Here is a 19,403-nt window from a genome sequence, read left to right on the forward strand (position 1 = left end):
CTATGACTCTATCTCACTTGGTTTTCCAATTTAGATACTGGTGAGGGTGATGGTTCCTCAGAGGAGTGCAGTCAGAGCCAAGATTGTGGCACCATAGGTGTCTCAGCTTCACAGGAGGGGAGGAAGAGGAGTGGAAGATCAGTATTGATAGGAGATTCATTACTTAGGGGAACAGACAGGCGTTTCTGTGGCAGTGAAAGTGACTGCAAGAAGGTGTGTTGCCTCCCTGTTGCCAGGGTCAAGGATGTCACGGAGTAGCTGCAAGACATTCTTCTGGGGGAAGGTGAACAGCCAGAAGTCGTGGTCCACATTGGCACCAATGACATAGGTAGGAAGGTGGATGAGGTCCTGAAAGCACATGTTAGGGAGCGAGGAAGGAGATTAAAAAGCAGGACCTCAAAAGGAGTAATCCCAGGCTTACTCCCAGTCCCACGTGCAAGTGAGCATAGGAATCGGAGAATAGAGTGATTGAACCCGTGGCTGGAGAACTGGTGTATGAGGGAGGGCGTCAGATTTTTTAGGCATTGGGACCAGTTTTGGGGCAACTGTACAAAATGGACGTGTTGCATCTTAGCAGGACTGGGACGAATATCATCACAGGGAGATTTTCTAGTGCTGTTGGGGAGGGTTTAAGCTAAATTGGCAGGCGTTCAAAACATGAGAGGGAGACCAAATTGGAGGGAAGTAAAACTGGTAACTTGCCTTGGGTGTGGGAACCAGGAGCAAGTATTGAGAGGAATACCAATGTGCACAGAATACTGGGGGAGATAGCTAGCACGAGAGTAAGGAATAGTACATTATTAGGTCGGGTCAGATTAGTGGAGAAAGTAATAAAGTCTGAATCAGGGTTAATGTGTGTGTATGTGAATGCACAGAGTGTGTTTCATAAGATTGGTGAGGTACAGGCGCAGATTGCCATGTGGAAATATAACAGAGTCCTGGCTCAAAGAATGGCAGGAGTGGGTGTTAAATATTTACGTATACAAGGTGTTCAGGAAACACAGGAAAGCTAGAAAGGGGAGGAGTGGCAGGATTGATTAAGGAGCCCATTGCAGAGCTGGAGAAAAAGGATGTCCCAGAGGGGTTGAGGACAGAATCAATTTGGCTGGAGATAAGGAACAAAGAAGGTGCAATTACATTTCTCGGTGTTGTCTATAGGCCAGCAGCTAGTGGGAAGCAAATCGAAGGTCAAATTTGCAAGGAAATTACAGAGACGTGCAAAGATTGTAGGGTAGTTTTAATGGGGGCGTTTCATTATCCAAGCATAGACTGGGAAAATAGCAGTGTAGAGGGTAGTGTGGGGCAAGAGTTCCTACAGTCTCTTCATGAAAATTCTACAATAGTATGTTGCTAGTCCAACGAGAAAGGAGGCAGTGCTACACCTGGTTCTTGGAAATGAGGTGGGCCAAGTGGATCAAGTATCAATAGGAGAGCATTTAGGATACAGTGATCATTGCATCATAAGGTTTAGGCTGACAATGGAAAAGGACAAAGAAAAATCCAGTGTAAGAATAATTAACTGGGGGAAAGCCAACTTCAATGGGGCAATACTGGAGCTGGTGTGAATAAATTGGAGTCAAAAGCTGGCAGTGAAACCGGTAGAGGGACAATGCGATACGTTCAACGAAAAGATCGTTCGGGCACAGTCGAGGTATGTCCCCTCGAAGAGGAAAAGTAGAGCAAACAAATCCAGAGCTCCCTGGATGACAAAAAGAAGTACAGATTAAGATAAAGAAGAAAAGGTGTGCTTATGACAGATTCCAGGTAGAAAATACTATTGAGAACCAGGCTTAATATGGAATGTCCAGAGGGAAATTGAAAAAGCAAATAAGAGAAACAAAGAGCCGTCATGAAAAGAAACTGGCAGCTAGCGTTAAAGGAAACCCCAAAGATTTCAATAGGTGTATAAATAATACAAGTCTGGAAAAGGAGGAGTGGAGCCGATTAGGGGCCAGAAAGGGGATTTGCACATGGAGGCAGAGGGCATAGCCGAGGTAGTAAATTAATGCTTTGCATCTGTCTTTACCAAAGAAGAAGATGCAACCGAGGCAATGATGAAAGAGGAGGTAAGTCAGACACTAGAGTGGTTTAACAAAAACAAGAAATGCCGGATTCACTCAGCAGATGCTGCCAGACCTGCTGAGTGAATCCGGCATTTCTTGTTTTTGTTTCAGATTTCCAGCATCCGCAGTATTTTGCTTTTATTATACTAGAGTGGTTTAAAATTGATTAAGAGAATATATTAGATAGGCTATCTGCTCTTAAAATGAATAAAGCACCAGGGCCGGATGAGATGCATCAAAAGATACTGAGGAAAGTAAGGGTGGAAATTGCATAGGCAGTGGCCATAATTTCTCAGTCTTCCTTATACTCGGGGGTGGTGCCAGCGAAATGGAGAATTACAAATATTGCATCCTTGCTCACGAAATGGTGTGAAGATAAGCCCATTTACCACAGGCCAGTCAGTTTAACTTCGGTGGGAAAACCAGTAGAAAAAATTATTCGGGACCAAATTAATAGCCACATGAGCAAATACACTTTAATTAAGGAAAACCAGCATGGATTTTGTAAGGGAAAATCATGTTTAACTAACTTGCTGAGGAGGTAACATAGACGTTGATGAGGGTATTTCTGTTGATGTGATGTACACGGACTTTCAAAAGGCGTTTGATGCATTGCCACACAACAGACTTGTGAGCAAATTTGTAGCTCATGGAATAAAAGGGACAGTAGCAACATGAATATGAAATTGGCTGAGTGACAGGGAACAAAGGGCAGGGGTTAATGATTGTTTCTCCAGCTGGAGGAAGGTTTATAGTGGAGTTCCCCAGGGATTTGAGCTGGGGCCCTTGCTTTTCCTGATATATGTTAATGACGTAGACCTTGGTGTACAGGGCACAATTTCGACGCTTGCAGGTGATACGAAACTTGGAAGCATTGTGAACTGTGAGGAGGATAGTGTAGAACTTCAAAAGGATATAGACACGTTGGTGGCAAACAGGTGGCAGATGAAGGTCTATGCAGGGAAATGTGAAGAGATTCATTTTAGTAGGAAGAACATGGAGAGACAAGCTAGGATAAAGGGTACAATTCTAAAAGGGTGCAGAAGCAGAGGGACCCAAGTATGTATGTGCATAAGTCATTGATGGTGGCAGGACAGGTTGAGAGAGCAGTTAATAAAGTATACAGTATCCTGGGCTTTATTAATAGGGGCATAGAGTACAAGAGCAAGTAAGCTATGTTGAACTTGCATAAGGCACTAGTTCGGCCTCAGCTGGAGTATTGCATCCAATTCTGGGTGCCGGACTTTAGGAAAAACATGAGGGCTTTGGAGCGAGTACAGAAAAGATTCACAAGAATAGTTCCAGGGATGAGGAAGTTCAATTATGAAGATAGATTGGAGAAGTTAGGACTGTTTTGCTTGGAGAAGAGAAGGCTGAGAGCTGATTTGATAGAGCTATTCAAAATTATGAGGGGTCTGGACAGAGTAGATAGAGAGAAACTGTTCCCACTCGTGAAATTTGGTAAGAGAAGCATAAGTGACATGCGGAAAACCTTTCACGCAGTGAGTAATTAAGGTCTGGAATGCGCTGCCTGAGAACGTGGTGGAGGCAGGTTCAATTGCACCATTCAAAAGGGAATATGAAAAGAAAGATTGCAGGTTTATGGGGAGAAGGTGTTGGAATGGAACGGAGGGGTTGCTCTTTTAGAGAGCTGGTGCATTCATGATGGGCCGAATGGCCTCCTTCTGCACTGTATCAATTCTGTGTTTCTGTAATTTCCAGATGTGATAACACTGGCAGAGATAAGGGAGAAAGTGTTTAATATCCTGACCTGGTAATACCGACCGAGACAAGGAAGACAGTGTTTAATATCCTGACCTGGTAATACCGCCCGAGACAAGGGAGACAGTGTTTAATATCCTGATCTGGTAACACCGATGGAGACAAGGGAAACAGTGTTAAATATCCTGACCTGGTAATACCAACTGAGACAAGGGAAACATGTTTAATTTGCTCACCTGGTCATTCCGACCGAGACAAGGAATTCTGTGGTTGCTGTTCTGAGCTGGTAATACTGACTGGGACCATGGAGTTGGTGTTTAATTTCCTGAACCGTTATCACCAAAACAGACATTGGCAATCAATATGATATTCTTCCTGGTAACACTGACTGACCAAAGGAAAATATATTTTTTAAGTTGTTCATGGTATACAGGTGTCACTGGCTAGGCCCTTATTACTGCCCATCCCTAATTACCCTTGAGAAGCTGTTGGTGAGCTACCTTCCTGAACGACTGTCGTACTTGTGGGGCAGGTATACCCACAGTGCAGTCAGCAACTGTGAAGGAAGGTGATTTAGTTCCATGTCAAAATGGTGTGTGACTTGGAGGGGAACTTGCAGGTGGTGATGTTTCTATGCATCTTCTGCCCTTGTCCTTCCAGGTGGTAGGGGTCTCTGGTTTGGAAGGTACTCTCGAAGGAGCCTTGTTGTGTTGCTGCAGTGCATCTTATAGATGGTACACACTGCTGCTACTGTGCGTCGGTGGTGGAGGGAGTGTATGTTGTGAATGTTGTGCATGGGGCACCAAAAAACCGACCGAGACAAGGTGGACAGTGTTCAATATCCTGGCTCAGGAACACTGAAGGAGATAAGATAAATCGAGTGCAATAGCCTGCTCCGGTACAACTGACCGAGTCAAGGAAGACACTGATTTATTTCCTGACGTACTAACACAGACTGAGAGAGGAGACAGTGTTCAATGTTGACACCTGTTAATGCCAAGCGAGACAAGGGAGATGGTGTTTAAATACCTTAGAGCGGGTACACCAATGGACACAAGGGAGTCGGTGTTTAATATCCTGACCCAGCAACGCCAACCACGGCAACGGCGACAGTGATTAATATCCTGACTTGGAACATCAACCTGGAGCATGGAGACCAAGTTTAATATCTGGACCCGGTAACGCTGACCGACACAAGGGTGTCAGTGTTTAATATATTGACCCAGTAAGATTGACGGATCGAGGGCAATACGGTTTTATGTTCAGACCTGGTCAAAACAACTGAGACAAGGTATATAGTGTTTAATATCCTGACCCAGGAAACCTGAACAAGACAAAAGAGATGGTGTTTATTATACCAACCCAGTAACACCCAGCAAAGCAAAGAAGCTTGTGTTATATACATTGGCGTTAATACCAACTGAGGCAAGGGAGCCGGTGTTTAGTACACTTGCCCAGTAACAGTGACTAGGACAAGAACGATGATGTTTAATCCTGACCTGATAGCTCTGACCAAGACAATGTGAAAGGTGTGGAATAGCCTGACCCGGTAACACTGACCAAGACAAGGGAGATGCTGATTAATATCCTGATGTGCTATCACAGATGAGAGAGAGGAAACAGAGTTTAATTTTCCGACCAGTTAATGCTGAGCGAGACAAGGGAGATCATGTTTAATAAACTGACCTGATAAAGCCAACCGAGGAAAGGGAGACGGTGTTTAATATGTTGGCCTGGTAATGTCGACCAAGACAAGTGAGCCTGCGTTATATGCCCTGACCTTTTAATACCAACTAAGACAAGGAAGTATGTCTTTCAAATCCTGACACGGTAACAGTGACTGAAGCAATAGAGACGGAGTTTTATATGCTGACACCGTAACACCAACTGAGACATGGGAGACAATGTTTAATATCCTTACACTGATAGAGACAAGGAAGATGCTGATTTATAACCTGATGCGCAAACACAGTCTCAGAGAAAGGAGACGGAGGTTAATTTTCTGACAGGTTAATGCTGAGCGACGCAAGGGAGGAGGTGGTTAATAAACTGACCTGGAAAAGCTGACTGTGAAAAGGGAGGTGGTATTTAATTTGCTGACCAGCAACGCAGACCATGGCAAGGGGCACGATGATTAATATCCTGACATGTTAACATTGACTGAGACGATGGAGATGGTGCTTAATATCCTGACCCGGTAACACCACCCAACATGAGGGCATCGGTGTTTAATATAGACATGGTATAACACCCACTGATCAAGGGCAATAAGGTTCTAAATTCTGATCCAGTAACACCAACCAAGATAAGGGGAGCAGTGTTTAATATCCTGAACTGATAACACCGACTGAGACGGTGAAGATGGTGTTCAATATCCTGAACTTGTAACACTGATTAAGAAAAGTGAGATAGTGTATAATATGCTGACCTGATAGTACCAACTGAGACAAGGGAGACGGTGTTTAGCATCCTCGCCCCTTAACAACAACTGAGACGACAGAGATGGCGTTTAATATCATGACCCCATAACACTGACCAAGACATGGGATTCAGTGTTTAATATCATGCCCCGGTATCACCGACTGAGACAATGGAGAATGATTTTAATGTCCCTAACCGGTAACACAGACCGAGACAAGGGAGATGGTGTTTAATACCCAGATAGGTTGAGAGGTAAATTGGCCATTACAAATTGCCCCTAGCATAGGTAGGTGGTAGGGAAATATAGGGACAGGTGGGGATGTGGTAGGAATATGGAATTAGTTTAGGATTAGTATAAATGGGTGGTTGATGGTCGGCACAGACTCGGTGGGCCGAAGGGCCTGTTTCAGTGCTGTATCTCTAAAACTAAAAAAAACTAAAAAAACTAAGATGCGGAACAACAACTGAAACAATCTAGATGGTGTTTAATATCCTGACACAGTAACACCAACCGAGACAAAGGAGCTGAGAAACATAGAAGCTTAGAAAATAGGCCTTTTGAGCCTGCTCCGCCATTCACTATGATCATGGCTGATCATCCAACTCAGTAACCTGCTCCCGCTTTTGCCCCATATCCTTTGATCCCTTTAAACCCAAGAGTTATGTCTAATCCCTTCTTGAAAACATGCGATGTTTTGGCCTCAAATGCTTTCTGTGATAGCGAATTCCCATGTTCACCACTCTTTGGGTGAAGACATTTCTCCTCATCTCAGTCCTGAATGGTTTACCCCATATCCTTAGACTATGGAGCCTGGTGCTGGACTCCCCCACCATCGGGAACATCCTTCATGCATCTACCCTGTCAAGTCCTGTTAGAATTTTATCGATTTCTTTGAGATCCCCCCTCACTCTTCTGAACTCCAGCGAATATAATCCTAACTGACTCAACCTCTCCTCATACATCAGTCCTTCCATCCCAGGAAGCATTCTGCAAACCTTCACTGCACTCCCTCTATAGCAAGAACATCCTTCCTCTGATAAGGAGATCAAAACTGCACACAATGTTCCAAGTGTAGATTCACCAAGGCCCTGTATCATTGCAGCAGGACATCCCTGCTCCTGTACTCGAATCCTCTCGCTATGAAGGCCAACATACCATTTGCCTTTTTACCGCCTGCTGGACCTGCATGCTTTCCTTCAGCAACTGGTGTACAAGAACACCCAGGTCTCGTTGCATATTCCCGTCTCTCAGTTTATAGCCATTCAAATCATAATCCGCCTTCCTGTTTTTGCTACCAAAGTGGATAATCTCACATTTATCCACATCATACTACATCTTCCATGCATTTACCCACTCAATCAACTTGCCAAATCATGCTGAAGCCTTTCTGCACCCTCCTCACAACTCACCTCCCACCCAGTTTTGTGTCATCTGCAAATTTTGAAATAATACATTTAGTTCCCTCATCTAAAACATTAATAGATATTGTGAGTAATAGCTAGGGTCCTAGCACACTTCCCTGCGGTACCCCACTAGTTACTGCCTGCCATTATTAAAAATACCCATTTATCCCTCCTCTTTTCTTCCTCTTTCCAACCAATTTCCTATACATCGCAATACATTACCCCCAATCCCCTGCGCTTTACATTTACATGCTTATCTCTTATGTTGGACTGACTTGAAAGCCTTCTGAAAGTCCAAATAAACCACATCCACTGGCTCTACCTCATCCACTCTACTAGTTGCATCCTCGAAGAATTCTACTAGATTTTTAAAGCATGATTTCCCTTTTGTAAATGCATGCTGATTCCGATTCTACCACTGTTCTCTAAGTGCTGTGCCGTAAATGTTTGATAATGGACTAGAGAATTTTCCCCACTACCGACGCCAGACTGCCTGGTCTATAATTCTCTGCTTTCTCTCTACCTCCCATTTTAAATAGTGGGGTTACATTACCTACCCTCCAATCTGTAGGAACTGTTCCAGAGTCTTATCGAATCTTGGTCGATGACCACCAATGCATCCAGTATTTCTAGGACCATTTCCTTAAGTACTTTGGGATGCATCCCATCAGGCCCTGGGTATTTATCGGCCTTTAATACCATGAATTTCCCCAACAACATTTCTCCACTCATATTGATGTCTTTCAGTTCCTCTCTCTCACTAAACCCTGTGTTCCCCAACATTTCTGGTATGATATTTGTGTCCTCCTTTGTGAAGACAGAACCAAAGAATGCATTTCGTTGGTCAGCCATTTCTTTGTTCCCCATAATAAATTCCCCTGTTTCTGACTGTATGGGACCTACATTTGTCTTCACCAATCATTTTCTCTTCACATACCTATAGAAACTTTTTCAGTCAGTTTTTATGTTCCCTGCAAGCTTGCTCTCGTACTCTATTTTCCCCTTCTTAATCAATCCCTTGATCCTCCTTTGCTGAATTCTAAACTGCTCCCAATCCTCAGGTCTGATGTTTTTTTCTGGCGATTTATATGCCTCTTCCTTGGATCTAGTAAACCATGGTATGGCTACCTTTCCCGTTTTATTATTGCGCCAATCAGGAATAAACAATTGTTGCAGTTCATCTATGCACTCTTTAAATGTTTCCATTGCGTTTCCGCCGTCATTCCTTGAAATAACGTTTCCCAATCCATCAGAGCCAACTCACGCCTCACACCTTCGTAGTTTCCTTTACTCAGATTCTGGGCCCTAGTCTGAGAATCAACTACGTCACTCCCCACCTTGATGAAGAATTCTATCATATTATGGTCGCTCATCCCCAAGGGGTCGCGCACAACCAGATTGTCAATAATTCCTCTCACATAACACAACACCCAGTCTAGGATGGCCTGCTCTCAAGTTGGTTCCTCAACGTATTGGTCCAGAATACCATCCCGTATACACTCAAAGAATTCCTCCTCTACGGTGTTGTGACTAATTTGATTTGCCCAATCTATATGCAGATTAATGTGACCCATGATTCCATATTATCGCATGCATCTCTAATTTCCCGTTTAATGCCACTCCCAACATCACCATTACAGTTTGGGAGTTTATATACAACCACCACTAAAGTTTTTTGCCCCTTAGTGTTTCTCAGCTCTACCCATACAGATTCCACAACTTCAGAGCTAATATCTTTACTCACTGTTGCGTTAATTTTTTCTTTAACCAGCAATCCACCGTCTTATGCGTTTTTCCCGTCCTTCCCAGATGCTGAATACCCTTGGATGTTCATTTCCCATCCTTGGTCACCCTGATGCCATGTCTTCGTAATCCCGACAATATCAGACCCGTATACATCTATTTGTGTGATTAATTCATCCACTTTGCTGTGAATGCTCTGCGTGTTAAGGCACAAAGCCTTAAGGCTTGCCTTTTTTTACATTACTTGGCCCCTTCCCACTATTTTTCACTGTGACCCTGTTTAATTCTGGCCCTTGATTTTTCTGTCTATCACTTTTCTTATTCCCCTTACTGTCTTTTGTTCTGGTCTTTGATTCCCCTCCTCTGACTCCTTGCAAAGGCTCCCATCCCGCTGGCATTTTAGTTTAATCCCTCCCCAACCACTCTGGCAAACCGAGGACATCAGTCCCGGTCCTGCCCAGGTGTAACCCGTCCAGTTTGCACTGTGCCACCTCCCCCAGAACGGGTCCCAATATCCCAGGAATCTAATTCCCTCGCCCTCACTCCATCTCTTCAGCTACGTATTCATCCGATATATTCTGTTATTTCTACTCTTCCTCGAACGTGACACTGGTCGTAATCCTGAGATTACTACCTTGGAGGTCCTACTTTTCAATTTTCTTCCTAACTCCCTTTTTTCTGCTTTAGGGACCTCATCCTTTTTTTTATCTTTGTTGTTTGTACCAATGTGTACCACGCCCATTGACTGTTCACCTTCCCCCTTCAGAATGTCTTGTAACTGCTCTGAGACATCCTTGACCCTGGCACCAGGGAGGCAACATAACATCATGGAGCCTCTTTTGCGGCCACAGAAATGCCTATCTATCCCCCTTACAATTGTATCCCCGATATCCCTTTGCAGCAGAGCCAACCGTGGTGCAACGAATTGTGCTGTTGCTGCTTTCCACTGAGAGGCGATTCCCCCCAACTGTATCCAAAGCAGTATATCTGTTTTGCAGGGGAATAGCCACAGAAGATTTCTGCACTGCCTGCCTGCCAGGACCTCTTGCTCTGCCTGATAGTCACCCATTCCCTTCCAGTCTGTGGAGTCTCAGCCTGCGGTGTGACCACCTGTCTATACGGCCTATCCACGATACACTCCAGCTCGTGGATGTTCCACAGTGTCCCCAGCTGCCGCTCCAGCTCTGAAACTGGGCTTCCAGGAGCTGCAGCTGGAGCCACTTCCTGCACGCATGCTGGCCCCGGGCACTGGAATTGTTCCCGGTTTCCCACATAGAGCATGAGGAGCGCACCACAGCTTTCAGCTGTCTTGCCATGACTTAACCCTTTGAATTAAACCTTTTGGAAGATGATTAATATCAAATGATATCAATTATTCTCGTGCCCTTCTTCTGTGGTCCTCACTACTACACTTCTCCCTAAAAAACGGTACTTACTATAGATGGAAAAAAAACTTTAATGCTTTCTTACCTTAGTTACTAAGTTAGCTATTTAGAGCAATTCCCTAACAGCAGTGACTCACCAACCAATCACCTTGCAGCTTTTCCGTGCATTATATCCACTGACCTTGTAACAGTGACCGAGAAATGGGAGGCGGTGTTCAATATGCTGATGCAGAAATGCTTACCGTGACAAGGGAGACAGTGTTTAATATCCTGACCCAGAAAACTGACCGATGCAAAGAAGCCTGCGTTATATACACTGGCCTGGTACCATTAACTGAGAAAAGATCGACAGCGTTTAATCTCCTGACCCGGTAATACTGAAAGAGATTAGGGCATTGTGTTTGATATACTGAACCACTAACACCAACAGAGACAAGGGAGATGATATATAACACCCTCACCCGTTAATCCCAACTGATGCTAGGGAGACAGTGATTAATATTCTGACTTGTTAGGACTGACCGAGACACGGGAATCGATGTTTAATGTGCTAAGCCGATATCACAAGCATTACAATGGAGACAGTATTTAATATCCAGACCACGTCGCACTAAGCGAGACAAGGGAGACGCTGTTTAATATCCTGACCCAGTAACAAGAACTAAGAAAACATAGATGGTGTTTAATATCCTGAAGTGGTAAAAGTGACCAAGACAATCGAAAAAGTGTTTAATATCCTGACCTGCTAATACCGAGTGAGACAAGGGAAATGGCGTTTAATGTCCTGACCCAGTAACACAAACCCAGAAAAGGCAGCCTGCATTATATATGCTGAACTGGCAACTTTGACAAAGATAAGGGAGATGGTATTTAATATGCTGTTAAGTGTATTATGCTACACTGTCCGACAGAAGAGCCTTGGTGTTCAATATCCTGACCCATTAACACAGACAGAGACAAGGAAAATGGCGTCTTATATTATAACCCAGTCATGATGACCAAGACAAGGGAAACAGTGGTTAATATTATGAGCCAGTCATGATGACCAAGACAAGGGAAACAGTGTTTAATATCCTGAACTGGTAGCACTGAACGAGACAATGGAGACGTGTTTTATAACCTTACCGAAAGAGACAAGGCAGCCTGCATTATATATGCTGATTTGGTCACACCAACGCAGGCACGGGACATTGAGCTTAATATCCTGACCGGAACACCGACAGAGACAAGGGGACTGGGGTTTTATATTCTGACATGGTAAAACGGACCGAGACATGGGAAGCAGTGTTTAGTAGCCTGAACTGGTAACACTGACAAATCCAAGGGAGATGGCGCTTAATATGCTGACCCAGTAACACCAACCATGGTCAGGGAGCTGGTGTTTCGCATGCTGACCAGGGAACACCGACTGATAAAGGGAGATTGTGTTTTATATCCTGAGCAGGGTACACCGACCAAGGGTAGGACGACTGTATTATATACCCTGACGTTGTAACCCTGACCGAGACAAAGGAGAAGTGTTTAATATCCTGACCTGGAAATACCCACCAGGAACATGGAGATGGTGTTGAATATCATGACTGAGCAATGCCAACCGGGACCATGCAGACTGTGTTTCATATTCTGACCCAGTAACAGTGACCGAGACAAGGGAGCCTGCCTTACATGCGCTGACACGATAACACTGGCTATGACAAGACAGACAAGAGGTATTTAATATCTGAACACGATAATGCTGACTGAGACAAGGGAGATTGTGTTGAATAAATTGACCCGATAAAGTCAACTGAGAAAAGGTAGTCGGTGTTTCCTATCCTGACCCAGTAACACGGACCGAGACACGGGAGACAGTGTAAAATATCATGAACAGGGGGCCACAGGAAGGGCCAAGGGAGATGGTGCTGAATTGAACCCAGTAACACTCACTGAGACAACCAAGATGGTGTTTAATATCCTGACCTGGTAACACAATTGAGACATGGGAAGTTATGTTTAATATTCTGACCCCAAAACACCGGAAGAGACAAGAAAGATAAACGCAAAATACTGCAGCTGCTGGAAGTCTGAAACTAAAGCAAAAAGTGCTGAAAATACTCAGCAGGTCTGGCAGCATCTGTGGAAAGAGAAGCAAAGGTAGCGTTTCAGGTCAGTGACCTTTCATCGGAACTGGCCAAAGTTAGAAAATAATTAGGTTTTAAACAAGTGATGGGGCAGGGGGAGGGGATGCGGGAAGAGCGGAGAGAACAAAGGGGAAGGTGTTTAATAGGGTAGGAGAGATTAAGTAACAAACTGTCCTGGGACAAAGGCAAACATTGTGTTAATGCCAGTGACGAAAGACAAAGCATTAGTCCAGAGAGAGTGCTAATGGCAGAATAATGAGCAGCTCTGACTACCTGAAAAGCAGTTACAAGGTTATAAAATTAAATCGTAAAAAAGGCCAGTTTAGTAAAAATGAAGACACATCAAAGGTGCTGTTGTGGAAGGTTGGATCATGAGAACAAATGCGTCAGGGACAGAGAAAGTGGGAGAATGGAATGGAGTGCTGACAGAAGGCAGGGTGTGAAGAAGTGTAGTCGAGGCAGCTGTGGGAGTAGGTGGGCTTTTAATGAATATTAATAGACAGGCTATCCCCAGAGATGGACACAGAGAAGTCGAGGAAGTGTCGAAGATGAACCAGGTAAAGTTGAGGGAGGGGTGGATATTGGAAGCAAATTGAATAAAGCTTTCAAGTTCGGGGCAGGAGCGGGAAGCGGCACTGATACAGATATCAATGCACCAGAAAAAGAGTTGTGGGAGGGGGCTTGAATGGGACTGGAACAAGGAATGTTCGGCACATCCCACATAAAGACAGGCATAACTAGGTCACAAGCGGGTATGCATAGCAACACCTCTTATTTGGAGGAAGTGATTGGAGTTGAAGTAGAGGTTGTTCAATATGAGAACAATTTCAGCCAGGTGGGGTGGGGGGGCGGGGTGGTGTTTGTGGATGAGGGCTGGTTGGGCCTCTTTTCAACGAAGAAGCAGAGAGCCGTCAAACCGTCCTGATGGAGGATGGAGGTGTCGAGAGACTGGACGTCCATAATGAAGAGGAGGCAGTTTGGGCCAGGAAACTGGAAATTGCCAAAATGATGCAGGGCATCAGAAGAGTCGTCCTCCTGTTTGTGGATTATAGGAAGGAGGTAGAAACGGGCTGTCCAGTGTTGCGGGACAATGAGATTGGAAGCTGTATAGGGAAGATCGTCAGAGGAGATGAGGTCAGTGACAGTTCTGTGAACAGTGGCTTGATGTTTGGTGGTGGGGATATGGTCCAGGGACACACTCTTGAGCACCCCTCACAAACTCTTGCCATTTCCTCACCTACTTTTGGGTACCCCTGGCACTCTCCTGGCAACCCTATCAAAGTCTTGCCATCCCCTATCAATCTCTTGCCATCTGCTTTCACTCTCCTGCCATCCCCTATCACTATCATGTCATCCCCTATCACTCTCTTGCCATACCTTATCACACTCTTGGACATTCCTGACCTACACTTCGGCACGCCGATCACTCTCTTCGTCATCCTTAGCACACTCTTAGGTGCACCAATCACTTTCTTGCCATCTTTTCACGCACTCTTGCCATCCTCAAGCACATGGCTGGGCACCGCTAGCAACCTTTTGGGCACCCCTATCACACGCTGGGGTTCATCTGGCACACCTCTGGGCACCCCTATTACTCTCTTGCCTACCTCCCAGCACTCACTTACCATCCCCAGCACACTCTTCACCACCCTTAGCACATCATTGGGCACATCCTTCACATTCGTGAGCACCTGTACTTGGGCATTCCTATCACACACTTGCCATCCCCTAGCACACTCTTGGTATCCCCCAGTATACTCTTGCCATATCCTACCACACAGTTGGGCATACGTATCATGCTCTTGCACACCCATATTACACTCTTGGGCATGCCGCACCCGTTTGGCCAACATTGCAACCAACATGGCTGCAGGATGACATAGACCTGAATTCTGGAGTGTACATGACATTTAGGAAGGTCAAGAAGTCAGGAAAAGGTGGAGGGATAGCTCTGTTACTGAATGATGGTATTAGCACAATAGAGGGGGATGTACTAAGATCAGGAACGCAGGATGTGGATAGGTTTGTGTCGAGATGAGAAATGATAAAGGCAAAAGGTCACTTGTGGGAGTGGTGTACAGGCCCCATACCAGTGCCCACAGGTAAGGCGGGTATAACGGAAGAAATAATGGAAGATTCTTAGAAAGGTACCGCAACAGTCATGGGGGGTTTTAATCCATATATATACTGCGGGAATAAAGCAGATGGACAAAGGTAACCGAGATGAGTTCACAGAATTTTGTCAGGATAGTTTCTTAGAGCAGCACGTTCTGGAGTCAACCAGAGAGCAGGCTCTACTAGACCTGGTATTGTACAATGAGATGGGGTTAATTAATGACTTCATAGTGAAGATGCCCCTGCGCAACAGTGATCGTAATATGGCTGAATTTTACATTCAGCTTAAGGAACAGAAGGGTGTGTGTAAAACTTGCATTTTCATCTTAGATAAGGGCAATTCTGATGGCATTAAAGCAGAGCAGAGTTAACAAAAGAACTGGCAAATTAGGTTAAGGGATAGGTCAGCAGAGATGCAGTGGCAGCCATGCAAAGGGATATTTCAGAATACACAGAATCGATGCATTCCAATGAGAAATAAAAATTCCAAGGAAGGATCCACTGTCTGGGGTGAATTGAAAAATATAGTTAAAGATATTCTCGAACTTAAAGAAAAAGCATATAATTGTGCAAAGATGGGAGGCAGATCATAACATTGGACAGAATGCAAAAAGAGCAAAGAATGACTAAAAGATTAGTAAGAGGGAAATATTAGCGTACGATAGATAGCTAGCTGGAAATATATACGTATCTATGTAGACAGTAAGAGTTTCTTAGATTTTTTTAAAAGATAAGAGTCAACAAAGTGAGCGTTGGTCCTATAGAAAATGAGCACTCTAGAAATATTAAGGGGAAATAAGGAGATGACAGATGAATTGATCAGGTATGTTGCATCCAGCTTCACTACAGAGCATACAAGTAACATGCCATAAATAGTTGTAAATCAGGAAATGGGAGGGAGCGAGAAACCCAAGAATATTACAATCGCCAGGGAAGTGGTACTAAGCAACTTGTTGGAGCTGCGTGCTGAAAAATCCCCAGGCCCTGATGGACTGCATTCTAGGGAATTAAAAAGTGGCTATTGAGATAGTTAATGCGTTGGTTTTAATGTCACAAAATTCCCTACGTTTGGTGAAAGTTCCATGAGATTGGAAAATAGCAATTGCATCTCCTTTATTTAAAATGGGAAGGAGACAGAAAGCAGGAAACTACAGGCCGGTCATGGGAAAAATGTTACAAACTATTATTAAAGACGTTATAGTAGGGTATTTAGGAACGTTCAATGCAATCCGTCAGTCAGTATGGTTTTGTGAAAGGGAAATCATGTTTACCCAATTTATTGGAGTTATTTGAAGAAGTGATATGTGCTGTGGCTAAAGGGGAACCTGTGGATGTACAGTACTTAGATTTTCAGAAGGCAGTTGATAAGGTGTCACATCAAAGGTTATTGCAGAAAGTGAAAACTTATGGTGTAGGGGATAGCACATTGACATGGTTGGAAGGTTGGCTGGCTAACAGGAAACAAAGAGCAGGCATAAATGGTTGGAACGATGTAATGAGTGGTGTTCCACAGGGATTAGTGCAGGGGACTCAACCTTATACAATTTATATAAATGACTTGAATGGACAGAAGGTATGATTGCTAAATTTGCTGGTGACACAACGGTAGGTCGGAAAGTAAAGTTTCGAAGAGGACATGAGGCTACAAATCGATACAGATAGGTTAAGTGAGTGGGCAAACATGTGGCAAATGGTATTGGGGGGAAAATATGAAATTGTCCATTTTGGCAGGAAGAATAAAACGTAAGCATATTATCTAAAAGGTGAGAGATTGCAGAACTCTGAGATGCAGATAGATCTGTGGGTCGTAGTGCATGAATCAGTTAAAGGTTAATACTAATGTACAGCAACCAATTAGGAAATCAAATAGAATGCTATAGAACTAAATACAAAAGTGGAGAGGTTATGCTTCATTCACAGGGTATTGGTGAGACCACATCTGGAGTATTCTGTACAGTATTGGTCTTCTTGTTTAAGGAAGTATGTAAATGCGTTAGAAGCAGTTCAGAGAAGGTTTACTGGCCTAATACCTGGAAGGGGCTCGTTGTCTTATGAGGAAAGGTTGGACAGGCGAGGATTGTATCTGCTGGAGTTTAGAAGTGTAAAAGGCGGGTTGATTGAAACATACAACATCCTGAGGGGTCATGACTGGATGGATGTAGGAAGGATGTTTCCACTTGTGGGAGAATGTAGAACTAGGGGTCACTGTTTAAAAATAAGGGGTCGCCCATTTAAGATGGAGAGCAGATTTTATTTTCTCTCTCAGAAGGTCGTGAGTCTTTGGAAATCCGTTGCTCAAAAGGCAGTGGAAGCAGAGTGTTTGAATATTTTTAAGGGAGAGGTAGATAGATTCTTGATGAGCAAGGGGTGAAAGGTTATCGGGGGTAGGCGGGAATGTGGAGTTGAGGTTGCAATCAGATCAGAGGTGCATGGTGGCCGACTCCTGCTCCTAAATTTTATCTTCGTGTATATCATTGAATCGAGAAGAGTGCACGTGATAAATACAATCATATGAAAACTGTAAATTAAGGTACTCATTGTGGGACCAGTCCTGTCTGAATGCAGTTTTCAGCTTTATTCCTGAGAGTGGACTTTGAGATTTTGTGTTTTATCCACCACATTATTTACATCGGAGTCAAAAGTGCTGATGTAATGTGTCTGTTCAAGTGAGTGTAACTAATAGCTATGATCAGGGGTATAACTGTGTCAATGGAGACTTAACCCGTGTATAAATCAGGACCCATTGGACTGGATGAGCTCAGAGTGCCTAACTGAGATTTAGGTTCCAGACCAACACAATCACGACTTCTGACAGAAATGGGACACGCGCTAATCCAAAAGATAGAAGACATTTACTATCCTTTTCTGGCAGCTGTTGCAGTTCCTGGTAAGCCGTCATCTCAGAGTTTAATGGTGTAATCAGTGTCAAATGTGCTGCTATACTCTGTGTTATCTCCCACTGTGTGTTTGGCACAACCACGCATTCTGTTACAGCAGTTGAATTATGGGAAGTTCTCAGTCTCTGCTCTTTCAGTCTTGCAACAGCAGCATTGTGTCTGTAATACCCTTTGTTTATCCCACCTGGGTAATGTCAGTGTATTATTCTGTGTACTGTATGTACTGGAATCAGGTGTCTGGGTGAAGAGCATGAATCATACCATCATCACCTGTTAACAGTTTCAGTTTGTGGAACTAACCTGTCCGAGAATATTTGTATGAATGCGTGCGAAGCAATTGTGAATGAGGTATCTCAAGGTTCCAGTGTTACAAGGAGGCAGTGCAATGTCCTCCCTCCCCAATAACATGGTTCAGTTTAATATATTTATTGCTTATCACTGTCAAAAAGTGTTACTTCATTCTGTGTGTGTCTGATCATGTTTCAGCGGTCGAGCTGCTGAACTGAGTTTGCTGCTGACTCTTTCACATCTCCTTCTCTGCTTCACTGTGGATGAATTTGCTGTCACTGGACTACATAGAATATCACATCGACACGTATCTTTTTACTATCAGTTTACACTGCATCTATTGGAATCGTGAATCCTTCTACTTCTCAGTAGATTGCAAGTAATAGCAGTGATGGTGTTTTATGAAATAAACAATCTCACCATCTATCACTGCACTTTATAATCGCAGGAGAAGGAATATCAATGATTGTGATGAGTGCCTGGAAGAGGCTTTCGATTCTCTTTATTCCAGCATTGCTGATGAAGTAAACAGTGTAGCTGAACAGGGAGAGATTTGTGTGATCTGTAGAAACAGTAACCTATATCCAGAGGTTTCACCGTTGAACAAACTGACTCTGAGAGTAGAATCATTGAAAACAGGACTGCTGAACAGAATGCAGGCTCGGAATATTGAGATTGAATGAGATGGGAAAATGATCACTGAGAAAGAGAGTATGAGTCTGCTCTTAGTATTTCTTCGCAGACGAAGATTTTGGGAAGATTGTAGTGATTGCTTGCAGGCCCGCTGGGGGCTGGTCAGGCCTGTCCATGACCAGCAAATTCTCCGACAGCAGGTAGAAGTGAATGTGTAGTCACTACTGGGGGGCAACTGGATATATCCTTCTCCTCCTTTTCTCTTTCATCTGATTCTTCGCTCAGTCTTAAAAGTGTCTGATATAGCAACTCTGGCCTGTGTTTCCCACTGGCGATGGTCGATGTGGAAAACAGAGATGGACTTCTTGAGGGTTACCTTAACACTTTTGCATGGGGTCCCACTGTTCCTTTTACACGTGGTCAGCTGTCCATACAACACAATCTTGGGCTGGCGATTGTCATCCATCCGGGCAATGTGACCCTCCCAACGCGGTTGTCATTGCAGGAGGATGGCCTCGATGCTGGTGATGTTGGCTGTTTCCAGGACTTTAATGTTTGTGATACGGTCCTGCCAGCGGATCTTGAGAATATTGCGAAGGCAGTGCTAATGGA

Source organism: Heterodontus francisci, chromosome 21 (assembly GCF_036365525.1).
Source record: "Heterodontus francisci isolate sHetFra1 chromosome 21, sHetFra1.hap1, whole genome shotgun sequence".
Taxonomy (NCBI): domain Eukaryota; kingdom Metazoa; phylum Chordata; class Chondrichthyes; order Heterodontiformes; family Heterodontidae; genus Heterodontus; species Heterodontus francisci.